Source organism: Ovis canadensis, chromosome 3, assembly GCF_042477335.2.
Source record: "Ovis canadensis isolate MfBH-ARS-UI-01 breed Bighorn chromosome 3, ARS-UI_OviCan_v2, whole genome shotgun sequence".
Taxonomy (NCBI): Eukaryota; Metazoa; Chordata; class Mammalia; order Artiodactyla; family Bovidae; genus Ovis; species Ovis canadensis.
In genome coordinates, this window is record NC_091247.1 from 156,309,447 (window position 1) to 156,330,666 (window position 21,220).

The following is a 21,220-nucleotide window of genomic DNA, read 5'->3' on the forward strand; positions in this document are numbered from 1 at the left end:
CACTGACGTAGAGAATGAGCTTATAATTGCCCTGGGGAAGGATGAGGGTAGGGATAGTTAGAGAGTTTGGGATGGACATATACACACTGCTTTATTTAAAATGGATAACTAACAATGACCTACTGTATAGTCCATGGAACTCTGCTCAATGTTAAGTGGTAGCTTGGATGGGAGGAAGGTTTGGGGGACATGTATATGTATGGCTGTATCCTTTCACTGTTCATCTGAAACTATCACAACATTGTTTGCTAATCAGCTGTATCCCAACACAAATAAAAAGTTAAAAAAAAAAAGACTGCATGTGGATACACTGCCATTGGCAGGAACAAAGGCCCTTCATCCCAGTGAAAAAAGGCTAAGGAAGGAAGGGTGAGCCCAGGGAAAATGTGAGCTTTATATGGTGGTCAGAAGAGGAGAATTGTTACTTGTATGAGTTACTTCTGTTCTGGCAGTGTAAAGTAAGGCCAGGTCATCTACTGAGAGCAGAGTGTGGAAGGCCAGTGGTTGGCATGTGCGCTGGGACTTTGAAATGAGAGAAGTAAATGGTGGCAGCCATTCTAAAGAGTCAGGACACCAACACTGAAGGATTGCAGAGAAGTGACTAAGACAGCCAGGCAGATTCGAAAGGCCATTTGAGACTTGTGGTTCTGAATTTAATGTGAGGGAAACTCCCTCAGGGTCTGGTGGTCAGGACCCCAGCTCTCACTGGTGAGGGTGGGGATTCAATTTCTGGTCAGAGAACTAAGATCCCACAAGCCAGCAGCATGGCCAAAAGTACAAAAATAAATAAATAAGTGAGATCTGTGAACATGCTTATGAACTTTTCTGCAGCCATATCCATCTTCTTTGGTACAGGTGAGGGTGTAGGAAATACCAACTGTCACATCATTTTTTCCTAAGATATATATAGGCATTTTTTTCAGAGACACTAAATGGCTCTGAACAGAAAAAGACAAGATATGAATTGCAAAGATTTATTGCAAATGTTTAGCATGCATGGTTTCATACCTGTGATTAATTAGCAATGTTTTCAATATTTGCAAAATTATCTGCCTCTGAATTCAGTCATAATGCATTAATCTAATCAAATAAAATTAAGAGAAAGCAACAATTTATCTAACCTTTCTTTATGTTCTTTCATGATTAGCAAGGTACATAAATGAGTTTTTAAATAGGCTTAAAATAAGTTGATAAATAAATTCTGAATTTATTCCTAAAGTGTGTAAATGCAACATTTCTAAGAAAACATCTAATTCAAAGGTCACACTTTATGAAAACAAACTCCTTAGGGCAGGCTGTTTTCATTTTTAGCTATTTGGCATTCTGCTTCCTTTTAAATTTTATATTGGCCAACAAGAGCAGTTATTTTTTACTGTTTTTAGAGACAACTCCACAGATGAAGGTGTCACATGCTTACACAGGTGGGATTTTTGCCTAAGAACAATTTGTTTAATATAACAAAAAGGTATTCTTTTGTTATATTTATATTGAATATTGAGGAGTACTTGCATCATTCAAGATTAAGTCTAGGTTGTTTAATTAAGAACTGAATGTACTGGAGATATATTTGATAATCAACATTTGAGACAAATATTCACTAGCTTAAGTCTATTAACAAACTGAAATATACTCTAGGCTAATATCAAACAATAAACACATGAGGCAAACATTAAGCCTCTTAGAAGGAAGACCGCGTGCTTCCGCTTCTGTAAAAACATTGTTTGTTTGAAAGAATCGTACCATAAACTTCCACTTGACTATTATTTCCTTAATATGAAAAAGAGATGAAATAAACTGAAGAAAGAAAACTCCACTGCTAGACTCTGCAATCCTGAACATAACTCCTGAGATCTCGGTTTTGACATTTGTCTTTCCATGCCACCCTGTATAGAAAGATGAAACAAATGGTAATATGGTTAAAGTGAGTACATCAAGTTTGTATATTGTCACTCTGCTAATTTAACTTATATGCAGAGTATATCACATGAAATGCCAGGTTGGATGAAGCACAAGCTGGAATCAAGATTGCCAGGAGAAATATCAATAACCTCAGATATGCAGATGATACCACCCTTATGGCAGAAAGTGAAGAACTAAAAAGCCTCTTGATGAAAGTGAAAGAGGAGATGAAGAAGTTGGCTTAAAAATCAACATTCAGAAAATGAAGATCATGGCATCCAGTCCCATCACTCCATAGTATATAGATCAGGAAACAATAGAAACAGTGAGAGACTATTTTAGGGGGCTCCAAAATCACTGCAGATGGTGACTGCAGCCATTAAATTAATAGACATTTGCTCCTTGAAAGAAAAGCTATGACCAAGCTCAATAGCATATTAAAAAGCAGAGACATTACTTTGCCAACAAAGGTCCATCTAGTCAAAACTATGGTTTTTCCAGTAATCATATATGGATGTGAGAGTTAGACTATAAAGAAAGCTGAGGACAGAAGAATTGATGCTTTTGAAGTGTGGTGTTGGAGAAGACTCTTTCTTTGAGTCCCTTGGTCATAAGGAGATCCAACCAGTCAGTACTAAAGGAAATCAGTCCTGAATATTCATTGGAAGGACTGATGCTGAAGCTGAGACTCCAATACTTTGTCCACCTGATGCAAAGACCTTGATGCTGGGAAAGATTGAAGGTGGGAGGAGAAGGGGACGACAAAGGATGAGATGGTTGGATGTCATCACTGATGTGATGGACGTGAGTTTGAGTAGGCTCTGGGAGTTGGTGATGGACAGGGAAGCCTGGCATGCTGCAGTCCATGGGGTCTCAAAGAGTTGGACAGGACTTCGTGACTGAACTGAACTGAAAGCTGAATTTGGGTATCAAACTAGAAACCAGACAACAAGAATCAAAGATTAGGAAAAACTATTTCAACTATCCATTCATCTGGCCATTGGTTCATTCATTAAAAAATAGCTATGGAAAGGATATGTCTGAATTCAGTCTGAAAAATACAGTTATGACGCTGACAAATATGCACCAAAGTGCAAAATAACTTCTCCTTAGAGCACACCTTGAATTCTGTGGAAGAAAATGAAAAATAATTAATGAACGAGAGTCAGAATTTTAAATGATGTTTTATGCTGCATTTCAGGGATCCTTGTGTCAATACTGATTGAGACGAGATCAATCAATTTTTGAGAGTTCAATGTAATTTTGAAAAAAAACTTTGCTGTTAAAAGCCAACATCATAGTAGGAGGATTAAAAATGAGAAAATTAGTACCTTACTCAGGCTTCTAGAACCCAAGTTCCAAACTGGAAATGGCTGAAGTCAAACACCAAGGGCTTGACAGACATATTCCAGGTGCTCAAATGTATCTTATGTTATAGCCAGCCTACATGTGTCAGCTGGCAAATTTAGTGGCAATAGATGGGGAAACAGTGGAAACAATTTTTGGGGCTCCAAAATCACTCCAGATGGTGACTGCAGCCATGAAATTAAAAGATGCTTACTCCTTGGAAGGAAAGTTATGACCAACCTAGATAGCATATTGAAAAGCAGAGACATTACTTTGTCAACAAAGGTCCGTCTAGTCAAGGCTATGGTTTTTCCTGTGGTCATGTATGGATGTGAGAGATGGACTGTGAAGAAAGCTGAGCGCCAGAGAATTGATGCTTTTGAACTGTGGTGTTGGAGAAGACTCTAGATAGTCTCTTGGACTGCAAGGAGATCCAACCAGTCCATTCTGAAGGAGATCAGCCCTGGGATTTCTTTGGAAGGAATGATGCTAAAGCTGAAACTCCAGTACTTTGGCCACCTCATGTGAAGAGTTGACTCATTGGAAAAGACTCTGATGCTGGGAGGGATTGGGGGCAGGAGGAGAAGGGGACGACCGAGGATGAGATGGCTGGATGGCATCACTGACTCGATGGACATGAGTTTGAGTGAACTCCAGGAGTTGGTGATGGACAGGGAGGCCTGGCATGCTGCAACTCATGGAGTCCCAAAGAGTCGGACATGACTGAGCGACTGAACTGAACTGAGAGGAGTACATGGGGACCTGGTATGCTTAGAATGTTGTAGAATTTGACCCTTTCATGCCTCAATCCTTCACTTGGTACATCTGATTCTAAAGGAACAAGTCAATGTTTAGAATAATTTTAAGTGTACAAACCCACCAAGAAAGAAAAAAGCCATTCATTCCAAGTCCCTTTCTTATTATTCATCTTCTAGTATCTGCTCCACACATGATTGCCTGTCTGAAAGGAGAAAGAGGAGTTAACTTACAATTTGCCAGACTGACTCCCCTAAAGCCATCCATTCCAAGTCTTTTCTGAGTATTGGCAGGCTCACATCTCTCAAAGACCTTGCCTTGGACACGGACAAAAAGGAGGAGAAGCCCCGGAATAAGGAGAGCCTTCATGTTGACTGAGAAGCCAGACCTCCAGCCTGACCAGGGTGAGCTGGTCTTGGTATTTAACATCTTTTCACTTCCCTCTTATCTGACTGGTTTGGAAGCTCCACTCTTTGAGACATGTGGTAAATAGGAAATGTTTATTGGTCCACTGACTTTAAATTTTTTTCTTTCTTATGTCTGAAGAGGGATATTCTGATGTCCTAAGAACTAATCTACAAGAAAATTATGAAATGACATTGCTTAAAGACATTGCTCAGAAAGATTTTGGCACTATTGCTGAAGAGGAACTTCCACCTATTTTATTATGAATTTCAGTTCAGTTCAGTTCAGTCGTTCATTCGTGTCCAACTCTTTGTGACCCTGTTAATCGCAGGACACCAGGCCTCCCTGGCCATCACAAACTCCCGGAGTTCACTCAAACTCACGTCCATCGAGTCGCTGATGCCATCCAGCCATCTCATCCTCTGTTGTCCCCTTCTCCTCCTGCCCCCAATCCTTCCCAGCATCAGAGTCTTTTCCAATGAGTCAGCTCTTCACATGAGGTGGCCAAAGTACTGCAGTTTCAGCTTTAGCATCATTCCTTCCAAAGAACACCCAGGGCTGATCTCCTTTAGAATGGACTGGTTGGATCTCCTTGCAGTCCAAGGGACTCTCAAGAGTCTTCTCCAACACCACAGTTCAAAAGTATCAATTCTTCAGCGCTCAGCTTTCTTCACAGTCCAACTTTCTGTAATGTCTCTGCTTTTGAATATGCTATCTAGGTTGGTCATAACTTTTCTTCCAAGGAGTAAGCATCTTTTAATTTCATGGCTGCAGTCACCATCTGCAGTGATTTTGGAGCCCCCCAAAATAAAGTCTGACACTGTTTCCACTGTTTCCCCATCTATTTTCCACGAAGTGATGGGACCAGATGCCATGATCTTCGTTTTCTGAATGATGAGATTTAAGCCAACTTTTTCATTCTTCTCTTTCACTTTCATCAAGAGTCTTTTTAGTTCTTCACTTTCTGCCATAAGGGTGGTGTCATCTACATATCTGTGGTTATTGATATTTCTCCCGGCAATTCCAGCTTGTGCTTCTTCCAGCCCAGCATTTCTCATGATGTACTCTGCATATAAGTTAAACAAGCAGGGTGACAATATACAACCTTGATGTACTCCTTTCCCTATTTGGAACCAGTCTGTTGTTCCATGTCCAGTTCTAACTGTTGCTTCCTGACCTGCATATAATTTAAGCAAGTATAAAGAAAAGAAACCTGAATGAACATTTTACTCAACTAAAGATGAGCTCCAATCTTTCATTAAATTATTTTCATCAAATTGTTTCATGTGCTTTCACTAACTTGGCTTCATCTTTTTCACTTAACACTTTCCACAAAAGAACATGACACACTGCCTGTTGTTCCGATAGATATGTAGCACAACACCGTGTTGCTCAGCCAGATTCCTATGCTCACTTTTCCAGTGTCTATTCTAAATTCTTAATTTATAAATTAATGTTTACTACAATAAGTTCAGATGAATAACATTCCAACTCCTTTCTGACAATGCCTTACTTCAGTTTCCATTTTAGAGCATAAAGGGTCATTGTGCAAAGGAAATTTACAGTAAAACCCACAGAAGAATAGGGCTTCCCAGGTGGCTCTGATAGCTTATGGTGAAAGCTGTCGCATTTGTGATCTTTGAAGATTTAGAAGAAGATTTAGCTTCTGGACCAGAGACCAGGCTTGATCACTCAAGACCTTTTGTTTACCAGAGTTTTATTAAAGTATCATCAGTTCAGTAGTCAGTCATGTCCGACTCTTTGTGACCCCATGAACTGCAGCATGCTAGGCCTCCCTGTCCATCACCAGCTCCCGGGGTTTACTCAAACTTATTTCCATTGAGTTGGTGACGCCATCCAACCATCTCATCCTCTGTTATCCCCTTCTCCTCCTGCCTTCAATCTTTCCCATCATCAGAGTCTTTTCAAATGAGTATGTTCTTTGCATCAGGTGGCATGGGTCCTTCCAGTGAATATTCAGGACTGATTTCCTTTAGGATTAACTGGTTGGATCTCCTCGCAGTCTAAGGGAATCTCAAGAATCTTCTCCAACACCACAGTTTAAAACATCAATTCTTCAGTGTTCAGACTTCTTTATAGTCCAACTCTCACATCCATACATGACTACTGGAAAAATCATAGCTTTGACTAGATAGACCTTTGTTGGCAAAGCAATGTCTCTGCTTTTTAATACACTCTTAGGTTGGTCATAACTTTTCTTCCAAGGTTTTTTAATTTCATGACTGCAGTCACCATCTGCAGTGATTTTGGTGCCCCCCAAAATAATGTCTGTCACAGTTTCCACTGTTATCCCATCTATTTGCCACGAAGTGATGGGACAAGATGCCATGGTCTTAGTTTTCTGAATGTTGAGTTTTAAGCCAACTTTTTCACTCTCCTCTTTCACTTTCATCAAGAGGCTTTTTAGTTCCTCTTCACTTTCTGCCATAAGGGTGGTGTCATCTGCATATCTGAGGTTATTGATATTTCTCCCAGCAATCTCGACTCCAGCTTGTGCTTCATGCAGCCCAGTGCTTCTCATGATGTGCTCTGCATATAAGTTAAATAAGCAGGGTGACAATATGCAGCTTTGATGTACTCCTTTCCTGATTTTTAACCAGTCTGTTGTTCCATGTCCATTTCTAACTGTTGCTTCTTGACCTGCATACAGATTTCTCAAGAGGCAGGTCAGGTGGTCTGGTATTTCCATTTCTTGAAGAATTTTCCACAGTTTGTTGTGATCCACACGGTCAAAGGCTTTGGCATAGTCAATAAAGCAAAAGTAGATGTTTTTCTGGAATTCTCTTGCTTTTTTGATGATCCAACAGATGTTGGCAATTTGAGAAAGCTTCTGACATAGACATCAGAAGGGGGACAGAGAGTGCCCCACTCGCTAGTGTTAACAAGGGAGCTATATACTTTTTTAAGCTGGTTTTTAGAATAAATCAAAAGAACATCTCAAGCTTGTAAAGATCTTACCAGACCCATGCCCACAATTTACATTTTAAGATAAAAGGATTCAGTTCAGTTCAGTTGCTCAGCCCTTTCCAACTCTTTGTGACCCCATGGACTGCAGCACACCAGGGTTCCCTGTCCATCACCAACTCCCGGGGTTTACTCAAACTTATTTCCATTGAGTTGGTGATGCCATCCAACCGTCTCATCCTCTGTCATCCCCTTCTCCTCCTGCCTTCAATCTTTCCCAGCATCAGGGTCTTTTCTAATGAGTCAGTTCTTTGCATTGGGTGGCCAAAGTATTGGAGTTTCAGCTTCAGCATCAATCCTTTCAGGACTGATTTCCTTTAGGATAAATTGGTTGGATCTCCATGCAGTCCAAGTGACTCTCAAGAGTCTTCTCCAACACCACAGTTCAAAAGTATCAATTCTTCCATGCTCAGCTTTCTTTATAGTCCAACTCTCACATCCATAGATGACTGCTGGAAAAACCATAGCTTTGACTAGATGGACCTTTGTTGGCAAAGTAAGGTCTCTGCTTTATAACATGCTGTCTATGTGCTCATAGCTTTACTTCCAAAGTGCAAGAGTCTTTTAATTTCATGGCTGCAATCACCATCTGCAGTGATTTTGGAGCCCCCCCCAAAATAAAGTCTGTCACTGTTTACACTGTTTCCCCATCTATTTGGCATGAAGTGATGGGACCAGATGCCATGATCTTAGTTTTCTGAATGTTGAATTTTAAGCCAACTTTTTCACTCTCCTCTTTCACTTTGAAGCACAAGCTGGAATCAGGATTGCTGGGAGAAATATCAATAACCTCAGATATGCAGATGACACCACCCTTATGGCAGAAATAGAAGGAGAACTAAAGAGCCTCTTAATGAAAGTGAAAGCTTTATGACTAAGCTCAGTTCAGTTCAGTCGCTCAGTCATGTCCATCTTTTTTCGACTCCATGGACTGGAGCATGCCAGACTTCCCTGTACATCACCAACTCCTGGAGCTTACTCATACTCATGTCCATTGAGCTGGTGAGGCCATCCAACCATCTCATCCTCTGTCATTCCCTTCTCCTCATTAAGACTAAAGAATGTAGAGAAAAAAGACATTTGTTCTTTTTTCCTTCTTGAGAATTCTAAAACTCTATCTCCTCTTTGAAAGCCCCAGACCACTCTCTCCTCCTTGGAGACCTGGAACTTCTTATCAACCTACCTAGAAATTGACTCTCTCATCTCTAGTGGCAAAGAATCTGCCTGACAATGCAGGAGACATGAGATGCGGGTTCCATCCCTGGGTCAGGAGGATCCCCCAGGGGAAGGCATGGCAACTCACTCCAGGATTCTTGCCTGGAAAATTCCATGGACAGAGGAGACAGGCGGGCTACAGTCCATAGGGTCATAAAGAGTCAGATCAAATGAAACAACTTAGCATGCATGCATGCACGCACAGAAGAATAACAGACCATGCCACCCAGAAATCTTCCCTTTTGGCACAAGAATTATTTTGAGCTGAAGGCAACTGAGTAGGAGCAGATCCAAGAAAAGTTCTCTGTCCTCTCCTTATTTTCCTGAAAGAAGAACATAAATTTGTCCAGAAATTATCGTCAACAGCCCCAGACACTTATTAGCCCCCAAGAAAGGATCACAGGACTCTAGAAAGCAACCTTTACTGACTAGCTATTATCTTCTCTTAGTTTCTACCCCGCAATTTGGCACCCTTAGAAGCCTAGTACTCTTTCACTCTGTCTTGTAGCCCCATAAAAATATATGGTTCTTTGGTTAAGATGATCTGGTAAGTCCAAATTCTAGCCACCTCTTTGAGTTACTCATCCCTGCATTTCTCCGGAGCATATGTAGCATGTACATTTTAATACACTTGTTTGCTTTTACCTTGTTAATCTGTCTTTTGTTACAGAGCCCCAGCCAAAAAAAAAAAAAAGGTAAAAGGAAACCAGTTTTTCCCCCTGTACAGTTTCTAGTGATGAGGATGGGACAGTGACAGGCTGGAATGCTCCCCTCTCCCTGGAGACTGCAGTTGAGATATGGGATAACCAACAACAGACCAGCAGAAAGTAAGAATTCTTACCATTTCAGTCTCCCAGCTTTCTGTCTAGAGTGCACAGTCAAGAAAGGGGGATAACAATTTCTCCTCGTCTATTCCTATTCAAATTCACACTGGCAGGAGAAAAGCATTTGTGAAAATAGATCTTGAATTTTGACTTTTGTGAATTTGGTTTTGGTAATCAACACCTAAGGTTATTGATCCTTAGCTTTCCAGAAGGAGTCACGTTTCCCTGTCTCTATCATTTGTCATAAGGATGAACAATCATAAAGTGAGAATCTTCATTTGTCTTATTTTATATCCTGAGAACTTGGCTTTGTAACCAGTGAGAATATTCCCTCTGGTTTCTGCCAGTGGGGAGGTGGTGGGGAGGGGGGAGTTCAGGTTGTCTGTCAGACTTGCATCAGCAGCTAGCCAGCCAGCTAGGAGCTGAAGACATGAAGTGACAGGCAACATTCTTGTTGTCCAAACATGCTGGCTTTCAGGGGAGTTTGTCTTAATTCATAAGGGCCCTTTATGGCCTCCACCTTCGTTGCCTCATTTGTGAAGGAAAAACTCTCGTAGCAGTATCACCTTCTGGTAACCCAGGTTAGGAGGATAGTGATTCAAGGTGTCTCACTTTGTTGGAGATAGAGGTTTCTTTGCCACTTATGACAAGAAAAGTTTTGGCTTTCTTAGGCTTTTCTGGAGTGGGCTCTGCGTTTTGAGAGGGCTATATTTCGTAGGAGATGACTCTTGTGTCCATGGCTAAGCCCTAATATTGGTTTCAAGCCATAAAAACACTTATTGGTTTGTAGTCACAATTGGAATAAGTATATTGAAGATGGACTTTTACACCTAAAAGGATTTTTAAGAGAGCTCTCATTTTAAATAAATGTCCTATTGATACCAGTGGAAAGATCAGATAAAAAAAGACAACAGAGAAATAGCTACAGAATAACACCTTGGTTACTGTGAGAAACACACACACACACACACACACACACACACACTTTAACAAGATTACAAGGGGAAGATAAGAGGATAAATTTCAAGAACTGCAGACATCTCTCAAGCAGGTGTAAAACTTACCTGTTGGCTTGCTGATAGCCACGGAATAGATTTCACAAAGGTCCAGAAAATGCACAAGAAGATTTGATTTAATGTCCCTTACTCTATATAGCAGATCCCACCAGGTCCAGACCTCCTGTATTTTGGGCCTGCACTACAAAAAAAAAAAAAAATCATTGAACTATCAATTCCTAGTGTTAAAGAAAAGAAAAATGCTATAGTAATTATCCTAGATTTCTGAAACTAGGCAAATAAGCCCTTGAGTTCCATCTCATATAAAACCTACAATCCTTTCCCAGTCCCTTGTAACTATTGATCTTACCGTATCTTTGAAATGTAAGCATCCAAAGAGATCATTGTTGGCTAAAGCAATCATGGCACTAGAATCAAACAAAAAAAAAGAGAGACTTTTTAAAAAGAACAAACTGCATTTGATATTTTCATAAGCTCCTTTGCCCCAAATTTTGCCCATGGCCTCTACAAGATTATTCACTAAAGACAAAATTCTTAATAGACTTTTCTAAAAATATTAGCAAAAGGCTCCAGTCATCTGAGTGGGTAAACTTAACTTGTTCCATTTTCCAGAAACAGCATTAAATCCTTTATAAGCTAGTGAGTTTTATACTATTGTACTTGATATGTGGCTAAAATTTTTAAATGAAAGTTATAAGATCTCTGTTTGCATCTGTTGATATCTCTATGTCTATGTACCTCTATGTATGTCTGTTCTGTACACATGACATTTTTTCTCCCTCTGGATAGTAGTCATAAAAACTTGTGAATGAGCTCTATTTAATTGGCTTAAAGAAAATATAAGTACTTATGTAAATTAAGATGTCAAATAAGTTTATGTTATCTCTACTAGATGCTTGAGATTGTAAAATCATAAATTCAACCTAAGAACTAAATTTACAATAAAAATCATTTCTTTAATGTATGTGAACATCTTAGAAGGAAGAAAAGCCATGTTTAAATTTTTAAGTTCTTTGCTTCTGTGATTTTTGCTACTTGCCTGGTTTTTCAACAAGAAAAATAACTTAAAATGATGATTAATTTTTAATGTCTCATTAAATTTTCATGGCAACTCAAGCATAAGTGTTAAGAACACATGAATTAAATGGATATGAGTGGGAGGAATATTTGTAAATACATTTTGCAACTCTCATCATGTTTTATAAAATATGTCTGCTTAAAAACATTTTCAAACTCTTTGTAACCTTAGTTTAAATGATGTATATTCATTGAATATCTAGCTCATTGCCAGATAAGAGGAAGTGCTGAAACATTGTCAATATAGGTTTAAGTTTATCTTCTTTTCACTTCGTTTTAGAGAAACTAAAAGTATTTGGGTTTGTCACTTTAAAACAATTGTACTACAAAAAAATCATAAGATCCCAAAAGCTATGCAACCTGGACAAAAATAAATAAGTAGATTAAATTTCAAAAGAGCAAATAAGAGAAAAGATGTGGGTTCTAGAAACAGAGTGCTAATACAGGAGAGAGGAGAAGGAAAATTATCAAAATGAAGGGAACCGTATCCTTGTGGACTCCCTGGGGAAAAATCAACTTTAAGAAGTCCTGGAGGATTTCCGTGGTGCCACAGTGGATAAGAATCTGCTTGGCAATGCAGGGGACACGGGCTCAATCTCTGGTTGAGAAAGATCCTCCATGCCACAGACCAACTCAGCCTGTGTGCCACGGCTACTGAGCCTGTCCTCTAGCTCTGCAGCCTGCAACTACTGAAGCTGGAAGACCTAGAGCCTGTGTTCAACAAGAGAAGCCACCACAATGTGTGGCTTGCACACAGTAACGAAGAGTAGCCCCTCCTCACCACAACTAGAGAAAGCTCCCTTGCAGAGACAAAGACCCAATCAAAAAATAAAAATAAATCAACCAATTAAAAAAAAATCTTAGAATATGTGTGTTATAGCCCAGCTTAAAAAAAAAAAAATGACCAGGAATGTCTGAACCTATTGAAAGGAATTTGACAACTCTGGCTGAGACTTTGGATAATGAATTAATACATGAATAAGGACATGGGAAACTAAGCAAACAGAAAAGTAAGCCAATTGCTAATTCCAAGGAAACCAAGAAAATTTAGAATATAAACACAACCAAACTATACAACCATATTATACTCATCTGTGAGTATTTGTACATGCTTGTAAAGAGGAACAACAAGGCAAGGGGAGTTGAGAGAGCTAAATCCTCATCTTCCCTGTTGGAGATAAATAGAGAGTATCTATGATTGAAAATCAAAAATGAGTAGAATAATCATACTCTTGAGACATATGGTTGTAACTGTGTGTGTCTTCAGTCGCTCAGTTGTGTCCAACTCCTTGCAATCCCAAGGACTGTATCCCACTAGGTTCCTCTGTCCATGGGATTATCCCAGCAAGAGTACTGGAGTGGGTTGCCATTTCCTCCTCCAGAAGATCTTCCTGACCCAGGGATCAAACTCGAGTCTCCTGTGGCTCCTGCACTGACAGGCAGATTCTTTATCAATGAGCCACCTGGGAAGCCTTATGGCTGTCATACTAGAATATAACTAAAGAAGCTATTTGGTTGGTGCAAAAGTAATTGCAGTTTTGCATTGCTGAACTTTACCATTTGATGTTAGAATACATTGTTAAATAAATGTGGTTATGTTATACATCATTTTGATGTGCCTTTCTTGCTTTATCTCTCTTTTTTTTTTTGCTAATGACTTTACTTGCTATTTATTTTTTATTTATTTTAGACTATGGAAACAATATTGGACAAAAAGCAAATTAGAGTGATTTTTTGATTCACATTCAAAATGGGTCATAAAGCTGCAGAGACAACTCGCAACATCAACAACGCATTTGGCTCAGGAACTGGCAACAAACATCCAGCACAGTGCAGTGGTGGTTCAAGAAATTTTGCAAAGGAGACAAGAGCCCTGAAGTTGAGGAGTGCAGTGGCTGGCCATCAGAAGTTGACAACGACTAATTGAGAGCAATCATCAAAGCTGATCCTCTCTTACAACTACACAAGAAGTTGCTGAGGAACTCAATGCCGACCCTTCTATATTCGCTCTGCACTTGAAGCAAACTGGAAAGGTGAAAAAACTCAATAAGTGAGTGCCTCAAGAGCTGACCAAAAATTTAAAAACTTGTTTTGAAGTGTTGTCTTCTCTTTTTCTATGCAGGAACAATGAACCATTTCTCAATCAGATTGTGATGTGAGACAAAAAGCGGATTTTATACTACAACATGCAATGACCCACTCAGTGGCTGGGTGGAGAAGAAGTTCTAAACCACTATCCAAAGCCAAAGTTGCACCAAAAGAGATCATGGTCACTGTTTGGTGGTCTTCTGTAGGTCTGATCCACTGCAGCTTTCTGAATCCTGGTGAAGCAGTTATATCTGAGAAGTATGCTCTGCAAATCAATGAGATATGCTGAAAACTGCAATACCTGCAACCTGCATTTGTCAACAGAATGGGCCCAATTCTTTTCTACCACAATGCTTAACTTCGTGTTCCACAACCAATACTTCAAAAGTTGAACAAATTGAGCTACAACATTTTGCCTCATCCTCCATATTCACCTGACCTCTCAACTGACTACCACTTGTTCAAGCAACTCAACAACTTTTTGCAGAAAACCCTTCCACAACCAGCAGGAGGCAGAGCTTTTCAGTTCAGTTCAGTTCAGTCGCTCAGTCGTGTCTGACTGTATGCCACCCCATGGACTGCAGCACACCAGGCCTCCCTGTCCATCACCAACTCCCAGAGTCCGCTCGAACCCATGTCCATTGAGTCGGTGATGCCATCCAGCCATCTCATCCTCTGTTGTCCCCTTCTCCTCCTGCCCTCAATCTTTCCCAACATCAGGGTCTTTTCAAATGAGTCAGCTCTTCACATCAGGTGGCCAAAGTTTTGGAGTTTCAGCTTCAACATCAGTCCTTCTAATGAACACCCAGGACTGATCTCCTTTAGGATGGACTAGTTGGATCTCCTTGCAGTCCAAGGGACTCTCAAGAGTCTTCTCCAACACCACAGATGAAAAGCATCAATTCTTCAGCTCTCAGCCTTCTTTATAGTCCAACTCTCACATCCATACATGACCACTGGAAAAACCATAGCCTTGACTAGATGGACCTTTGTTGACAAAGTAATGTCTCTGCTTTTTAAAATGCTGTGTAGGTTGATCATAACTTTCCTTCCAAGGAGTAAGCATCTTTTAATTTCATGGTTGCAATCACCATCTGCAGTGATTTTGGAGCCCAGAAAAATAAATTCAGCCACCCAAAGCATAAATTTTTATGCTATAGAAATAAACAAATGTCTTTCATTGGCATAAATGTGTTAACAGTAACGGTTCCTATTTTGATTAATAAAGATGTGTTTGAACCTAGTTATAATGACTTAAAATTCACAGTTCAAAAACACAATTACTTTTGTACCCACCTATTAAAAATAGCTAAAGAAGTTGAAAGAGATTGTCTTTGCTGTTGGGAATTGGATAAGAAATGTCAGGGCTATTTTTATCATTAAATTTATAACGCCTCATTTGACTTTTAAAAATATACACATGTATTTTACAATTAAAAAAAAGTTTAAGATGGTAGAGTAGAAGAATGTGCGCTCATCTCCTCCTTTAAGAGCATAAAAATTGCAACTAGCTATTGAACAACCATTAACAGGAGGACACTGGAACCTGCCAAAAAAAAGATACCCCACATCCAAAGGCAACGAAGAAGCCACGAACAAGCCGGTATAGGAGGGGCACAGTCATGATAAAACCAAATGCCATATCCGCCAGGTGGGCTATCCACAAACTGAAGAACAATAATACCAAAGAAGTTCTCCACTTTTGTGAAGGTTCTGAGCCCCACATCAGGCTTCTCAGTCTGGGGATCTGGCAAAGGGACAGGGAAATCCAGGAAATCTGACCTTTAAGTCTAGCAGGATTTGATTGTAGGACTTCAATCAAAGGCTGGGGGAAGCAGAGACTCTACTCTTGGAGAGCACAAACAAAAATCTTGAGAACCAGGCATAGAGAACAGACCTATGGAGACCAGGAGAGAGGAGGAAGGAAAGGGTGAGATGTATGGAGAGAGTAACATGGAAACTTACAATACCATACGTAAAATAGATAGCCAATGGGAATTTGCTGCAAGACTCAGCGAACTCAAACAGGGGCTATGTGACAATCTAAAGTGTGGGATGGGGAGGGAGATGGGAAGGAGGTTTAAGAGGGAGGGGACATGGGTATACCTATGGCTGATTCTTGTTGAGGTACAACAGAAAACCACAAACTTCTGTAAAGCAATTATCCTTCAATTAAAAAAATAAATAAAGTGGGGGGGAAATATCTTGCATGTACCAAGACCCAGGAGAAAGGAACAGTGACCCTATAGGAGACTGAACCAGACCTATGTGTTGTCTGTGACATTTGCACATTGTTGTATAAAATCCATTTTTTGTCACATGTCACAATCCAATGTCTTGGAGGGTCTCCCATGGAGGGGTAGGTCAGAAGTGGCTCACCACAGGGACAGGGACACCAGCAGCAGCAGTCCTGGAAGGTGCCCTTTAATATAAGTCTTCCTGGAGGTGCCCATTAACCTTACCTTAGAGCCACATAGACCCCAGGGCTGGGTCACCTCAGACCAAACAACCAACAGGGAGGGAGTGCAATCCCATTCATCAGCAAATAACTGGATTAAAGCTTTACTGAACATGGTCCTGCCCACCAGATCAGGACCCAGTTTTTCCCATGGCCAGTCCCTCTCATCAGGAAGCTTACACAAGCCTCTTAGCCTCATTAAACAGAGGGCAGATAGAGAATCAAAAGAACCACAATCCCACAGCAGCTAGAATGAAAGCCATATTACAGAAAGTCAATCAGGATGAGAAAGCAGAGGGTTTTGTCCCAATTGAAGGGACAAGATAAAACTCCAGAAAAACAATAAATGAAGAGAACATAGGCAATCTTTCAGAAAAAGAATTCAGAATAATGACAATGAAGATGATCCAGGATCTTGGAAACAGAATGGAGAAGATACAAGAAATGCTTACCAAAGACCTAGAAGAACTAAAGACAAGTAGAGATGAATGATACACCAGAAGGAATCAGTAGCAGAATAACTCAGACAGCAGAAAGGATAAGTAACTTGGAAGACAGAATGGTAGAGATCACTGCCACAGAAGAGAATACAGAAAAAAGAAGGGAGGAAAAATGAAAATAGTCTAGGAGACCTCTGGGACAACATTAAACACACCAACATTTGCATTATAAAGGTCCTAGAAGGAAAAGAGAGAGAGAGAGGATATGTGAAAAAATTTGAAGAGATAATAGCTGAAAACTTCCCTCACGTGGGAAAGAAAATGGTCAACCACATCCAGGAAGCACAGAGAGTTCCAGGCAAGATAAACCCAAGGAGAACACATGGAGATACACAGTAATCAAACTGAAAAACTTAAAGATAAAATATTAAAAGAAACAAGGGGAAAATAACAACATACAAGGGAACTACTATAACATTATCAGCTGATTTTGCAACAGAAACTCTACAAGCAAGAAGGGAATGGCACAATATATTTAAAGTGATGAAAGAGAAGACCCTACAACCAAGAATACTCTACCCAACAAGACTCCTGTTTAGATTTGATGGAGAAATCAAAAGCTTTCCCAGACAAGCAGAAGTTAAGAGAATTCAGCATCACCAAACCAGTTTTACAACAAATGCTAAAAGGACTTTTCTAGGCCGGAAACACAAGAGAAGAAAAAGACCTACACAAAATAAACCCCAAACAATAAAGAACGTGGTAATAGGATCATGCATATCAATGATTACCTTAAATGTGAATGGATTAAATGCACCAACCAAAAGATATTGCATATACGCATTTCCATTTATAACATCACTCTACTTACCTCCCCAAATTGTATATAATTATTTTATACTGTTAGGTTAATCATGTTTCCATTATGGCTTGCAATTGTAATTCTCTTTTATTTTTTGTCTGGCTATTGCTTGTAGAAACTGATAGGCATTTTTACTATTGTGGTTATGTAATTATTCACTTAATACCACTGTATCATGATTGGTCTACAGAAAATAATAGAATTCTATATCACTAAAACTACCATTTAGTAGAAAAATCTGTAATAACTTTTGAAAATCCAGGTGCATATCAGAATTATCTTGGAATTTTTGAAAAATACAAATGCCCAGTTAAAGTTTTTTGTCTCCAAAACTCCAGATATGTTTCTAATGAGCAGCCATGTTTAAAAACAACTGGGCTATATGATAATGTTTTACTTGTATCTAGTTTGTTTCACTTTTTAAATTTCATATTCAGTGCTCTCATTTCATTTAGCTTATGTTTTCCAATATCTCCCATCTCGTCTTTATCTTTATCAAGCTTTTGTAAACATATTATATAAATAGTATTTATAATATACATATTTTTTTAAAGTTGTAAATGTTTACCTAGCTAAAAAACTTACAACATTTGATTTCACTTGTTTGACTTAGTATGAATAGAATGCTAAATTTCTAATTAAAAAACAAATGCACAACAAGCAACATAGTTTTACTGTATAGAACAGGGAACTATAGTCAATATCTTGTAATAACCTGTAATGGAAAATAATCTGAAAAGTAATATATGTGTATATGTATGACTGAATCACCTTACTGTATACTTGAAACATTGTAAGTCAACTATACTTCAATAAAATATATATATTAAAAGGAAAAAAAAGTTTAAAATGTATTATGTAAGAAAAAGATATAAAAGATACACATCAGAATGTTTACAATGATTATCTATGAATATGCTTCTGAATGTTTATTTAATTTGTATATTTTGGCATTTTCCAAGTTTTCTTCTTTCAGCATATATTACTTTTGCAATTAGCAAAATAATAAATAATTATACATACAGAGAGGATGCACAGAATCACTAAAAATAGAGAGATTTTTTTTTTGAAGTCCTCAGCATTCCTCTGTGTATATGAGCTCAGCTGTATTGGTAGCATTATTCTGCCATTTAACTTTAAAATTAACCTTCTCTTATGTAGTTCATCTGTATCCAAATCAGTGGTCTCTTAAGCTTCAATGGAAAGGAGTTAAATATTATTTTTCACTGAGCTTCATGAGCTGGATTAAAATGGCATGTAAGTTATATAAAAAGAAACATGAGAGGCTATCTCAGAACAATGCTGTTTGGTTACGATCATTTTTATTGAATAGTTAATTTATTTAAAAGTCTAAAAATACTCTTATAAGGATAGAATTTATAATTCTTGAAGTGAAGGACATGTTGCCAAGCTCCTAGAACACTGTCTTATCCAGGCTTTCATTTGGGAGATTGTATCATTGAAGGAGGATAAGCTGGGGAGAATGATTTCCTAAGGCCAGGGGTAACTGAAGAGGCAAATCTGGCAAGATCTAAGATGACAGTGGTAGCATGCTTGAAAAATGGGAGGACCCTGCATCCCACTCCCATGTGGGGTCCAGAGCGATGGCAAGAGGTCTCTTGGATGGCAGGTAGCTGCTGGGGAAAGCGAACACGAATTGCCCCGCTTGGGAATCAATGAAGATTTGAGAAGGAGTTTCTGTCTTCCAGTGAACCATGTCAACTGGGGTAATAACTATTGTATGAACATCTCAGTGATGGACTGAAACTCTAAGGTCTTCCTCAAGCTTTCTGTTGTTTCTTGAGATGCTGCAAGTTTCTGGGCAGGGGATTACCTAAAGAAGTTTCAAAAAACTATTGTTGACTCATCTTTTGGGGAAGTCGGGCTTAGAGACAAATTTTGTTTGATTTAGAGAAATAAAGCAAAGTGATGGTTCTTGCACCCGTTTGCTGCTGCTGCTGCTGCTGCTGCTGCTGCTGCTGCTGCTGCTAAGTCACATCAGTCATGTCCGACTCTGTGCGACCCCATAGACGGCAGCCCACCAGGCTCCTCTGTCCCTGGGATTCTCCAGGCAAGAACACTGGAGTGGGTTGCCATTTCCTTCTCCAATGCATGAAACTGAAAAATGAAAATGAAGTCGCTTAGTCGTGTCCGACTCTTAGCAACCCCATGGACTGTAGCCTACCAGGCCCCTCCGTCTGTGGGATTCTCCAGGCAAGAGTCCTGGAGTGGGTTGCCATTGCCTTCTCCCTTGTACCCATTTACGATATGGCAAATTTATGCCCTTTGCACTACTTGACCCAAACTTACCTTCTCTGAATGTGATGGGAGAAATGTGACTGGAGAATGTACTGGAGAGTGGGAAGTGAAATGGTTTTTGGGTGCCTTAGAGATGAAACTATTTTCCTGAAAAAGGCTCTACCATTCCGTGATTCGGGCTACCACTGACTCTGGAGGTAAGCCTGGGTGTTTCTGTTTTCAGTGACTCAGACCTCTCTGTCTTGATCATCTAGTTTCACTATAATCTGTCCCATCACTTTTTTGTTGTTGCTCCTGCAGTCCTGTTTTTCTCTATGAGCACAAAATTAAAATCTATTTGTGTCAGTATATGAGGGACATGAAAAACTGTATGAAGATAGACAATCTCAGAAAATCACTGACACTAGTAAATTAAAATTGTTTTAATCCTTTGATTAAAACAAAGAAAAGAAAACCTTCCAAGAACACATCTGTTTCTGGGGGAGGGGCGTTGTGGGGCTCCTGGGCTTATCGGAAGAACCCTGTTCCCTTGCCTGGCTTGGAGAAAGAGGACCCAAGGGCTGGCTCAGCAGGCTGCCTCCTTTCCTGCTGAGATCCTCCTGGGGACCCCAGGGGGAGTCCATGCCCCATCAGCTTCCCAGCAGGCTCTGGGAAGATAAGTTCAAACCTTTGAGTAGATGGAACTTGTCAGCAAGTCATGTCTCTGCTTTTTCTTAAATTAAAATCTATGTGTGTCAACATATGAAGGACATGAAAAACTATATGAAAATAGCATAACCTCAGAAAGTATTAATAACTGACACTGGTAAGTTAATAGACTGTATTAATGAAAAGAAGCATTGGAATGAGTTTTGTCAAAGACTGTAAATAGTCATTTGCTATGAAGCAGTGCCATTTTCTTGAAGCCATGATGGACCTTTGGAGACCATGGTCAGAGCAGCTGCACTCCTCTCATTAGCCAGCTGACACTGTCCTTGTGTAGTTTGGCTCAGGGGTGCAGAGGACCTAGTCTCATCTCTGCTGTGGCAGCATGGCTGCTAGGAGAATTTGGAAGAGGCAGGGGAGATGGGAGGGCTGGCATGTGGGGTAAGGGACACAGCTGGACTCTCCCAGGGAGCCCAGATGCTGAAAGCTTAAGATGGAGTAATTTCTAATGGAGCTGTGTAATAGCCCTGTGAAACAGGACCAGCATCCAGCTGCTCCCAGCAAGTCCAGCATCCTAGCCACAGGTCAGAGTGGCTCTCTGTGGGGACATTCCCTGACTCAGGGCAGTGCTTCACCCCAATCCAAAGGTGGCATTTTGTTGACCAGGTACTGGGTCATTGAAAAATGGTAAATGATTTGGGTCTGCCTAATCCAAACCAGTGTATCCTTTTTGAGGATTAGTGACCACTTTCTGTTCTTTTAGCTCTCAATGTCTCTGCAATTTAAGTTTCCACTCTTTGCAAAATAGATCAAACAAGCAAGATGCTTTCCTACGTCTTCTGACACCATCCAAACTCCAGAAATCATCTAACTTTTGTATTTAATTTACTCTGTGCTCTTGCTGTTTTTGTGTTTTGAGTCAGATACTCTTGGTTCATGGTCTT